Source organism: Oryzias latipes, chromosome 9 (genome assembly GCF_053564925.1).
Source record: "Oryzias latipes strain Hd-rR chromosome 9, Olatipes_Hd-rR_3.1".
Lineage (NCBI taxonomy): Eukaryota > Metazoa > Chordata > Actinopteri > Beloniformes > Adrianichthyidae > Oryzias > Oryzias latipes.
Genome location: NC_136245.1, coordinates 31,957,297 through 31,959,491, shown reverse-complemented (window position 1 = coordinate 31,959,491; position 2,195 = coordinate 31,957,297). Strand labels below are relative to the sequence as shown.

Genomic DNA, 2,195 nt, shown 5'->3' with positions numbered 1-2,195 from the left:
TATCCAGTCCTTTGTGGAGAGGATCCGATCCAGATTTTCCAACTGTCTTTGTTTAACAGGAGCAGTTCCTGTTTTCTTTGAAGAGTTGTGGTTTCTTGGTCCGGTTTGTTGTGTTGCAACTTTAATCCAGGTTTTAGGCAGATGTCTTGTGGATAATGGTAGTGCAGGATGAGGCCACTGTGCAGTAAACTGGCTGGAAAAGTTCTGCTGCATTTGATCAGGTTTCCTCTGAGAAGATGTCAGTCTTTCAGGTTGTGGAAGCATCGCCACAGTTCGGGGTCCTTTCGACTTAGCACAACGTCACACTACGGTAGCCCAACTTGGACAAACTACATAGCGTTGAGATCTGCTCAGGCTCTACATATTTTCATTTCATGTTTCCTTTTGTAATATAAAGTTCTTTTTCCTCATAAGTTTTGTCTGACATTATTTCATGTGTTTATAGAGAGATTTTTCTACAACCCACTTTGAAGAAAGATCTGTGTCTGCTAGAATGAACCTGCTGCTCCACACAAGAGAACCGTGTCTCTGAGCAGAGCAGCTGGAGTCCCGTCGCTTCGTGTTCGCAGGCAGGGAAGGCGCATGTGTCATGGCTACAGAACACTTTTCGAACCCAGATGCTGGAACCCAGAAGAAACACAGCGGGAGGCGAGCGTGGCAGGTAAGAGATTTAATTCGAGGAGCAGAGAGCAGAGCGTGAGCAGGACTGGATGTCGGTTCCAAACTGGAGACAGAGGTTAGCGGCGTCACTGGTGGATTTCTCCGTAGGCAGATGCTGGCGAAGGTTGGGATACTTGAGGTGGCAGAGGCTCGTGGTGGGACCGCAGGGGAGGACAGATTGGCGAGACCGGCTGGAAGCTGATTCAGGCGACCACTCGTGGTACTGGATTCCTGAAGGTGAGTAGAGAGAGACAGATTTAGTCATAGACTTGACGTGGCAAACGAACTATAGCTTGACTTGAAGACCAACTATGCACCATCAGGGGCAACGGACTGGCGAAGACTGATGATCCTGTGGCTCCTTATGAAGGCGGATGAGGTGATGAGGTAAGTGGTCGCAGGTGTTGAGAATCAGCAGCCAAGCGGAGAGGAGAGGGGGAGGAGGCCGACAGAGGCACCATATCAGCATGTTTAAAAGATAAATATCGCTCTATGTCTAACCTCTGTTTGTTTACAACGGACCGATCTTCTATGGTAGTATATTGTAATTTGTCCAGACCAATCACTATCTGACAGGTCATTGGACCAACTGACAGCCAATCACATAATGTGACGTCAGCATTAGTCCCAGGACCCCAAAGGACCCCAAACGGTTGTTGCAGGCCGAATGGTTTTGGTACCTACACCGGGACAGCAATTCGCAGGTTTCCGGCTGATACAAACTCTGAGATATAACAGATAATAGTAAAACTGACAGTGGTGCAGAATTTTTCTTTTCCAAGCACCGCTACTACTGCGCGCCCCCCCCGGCATCGCATCGCACCTGAGAATGACTGGTATAATGACTTTTTTTTTTTTTTTTTACAATTAAATATTTGTCTGAGAGCTACATGTGGCCATCAAAAGAGCCAGATATGGCTCGTGAGCCATGGGTTCCCGATCCCTGTGCTAGCAGCTCAATCAGCCAGTCAGGTTAGTTTGCTATGAACAGAGCTGTGAAGACATGGTTGAAAATGTTGTTTTTGGTACTTTATTACTGCAGTATTTTGACTAAATCATGTCACAGACATTAATTAGCTCATAAAATCCATATAGACTGTAGTTTATTGGAATGACGGCATCGCAGTATTTCAGGCTTTCAGTCTTTGAGGATGGTGTTATTACTGTCACAAGCTCCAGCTTAATGAAAGGCCATAATGCCTGCAGTCATAAAGAGCACTGACATGGCAGTAAAAACGTACACCTTTCTCAGAAACAGTGCCTGCTTTGATTTCTTTTCCTCCATGCTAATAAAAGATTTCTTTGAAATATTTAATGATGTGGCCGTAATGGTTTCCTTTTTCCCCAAGAATTGAAAATTCGTTTTTAAAACAAGCCATGGCATGCAGAGCTCGTACTTACAAGAATTATTTCTTTTCCTGGAAGTGAAAGAAGAGCTGGCTTTATATCTGGAAGTCAAGTGCTCTGATTTGTTAGATTGAAAGTTTTGGTTTCACATTCAAATCAGAAAAAAAGGTATTTTATAAAAGGAGTAA

The 2,195-nt window shown here is 44.7% G+C and overlaps 1 long non-coding RNA gene across 1 annotated transcript; it reads right to left on the bottom strand.

The window, feature by feature from the left end:
- Positions 1-655: 655 nt before the first annotated feature.
- LOC110015566 (uncharacterized) lies at positions 656-1,108 on the bottom strand. The gene is made up of 2 exons (XR_002290778.2): positions 978-1,108; positions 656-891 (listed from the first exon to the last, which is right to left on the bottom strand). It is a non-coding gene; the product is annotated as an uncharacterized LOC110015566 (long non-coding RNA).
- Positions 1,109-2,195: the final 1,087 nt, after the last annotated feature.